The sequence below is a fragment of the Brassica oleracea genome, chromosome C5, assembly GCF_000695525.1.
Source record: "Brassica oleracea var. oleracea cultivar TO1000 chromosome C5, BOL, whole genome shotgun sequence".
Lineage (NCBI taxonomy): Eukaryota > Viridiplantae > Streptophyta > Magnoliopsida > Brassicales > Brassicaceae > Brassica > Brassica oleracea.
In genome coordinates, this window is record NC_027752.1 from 35,921,589 (window position 1) to 35,921,820 (window position 232).

Consider the following 232-nt stretch of genomic DNA (forward strand, 5'->3'; position numbering starts at 1 on the left):
CTGAAATGTTGTGGGTTAGCGTCGTACCTCTTCCTCAGCACATTAATCCAAGCATCAATATGCTGCATATAAAATAGGGTACAAGTCAGAAGATATCATACGACTTACTGGTACGTCTGGTAAGTCTTCTACGTAGACGACTTATTGGTAAGTTGTCTACAAAGAAGACTTATCAGTAAGTCATCTAAGTAATAGCAGAAGACTTACACAGTCCTCCAGCCACACTAAAGAG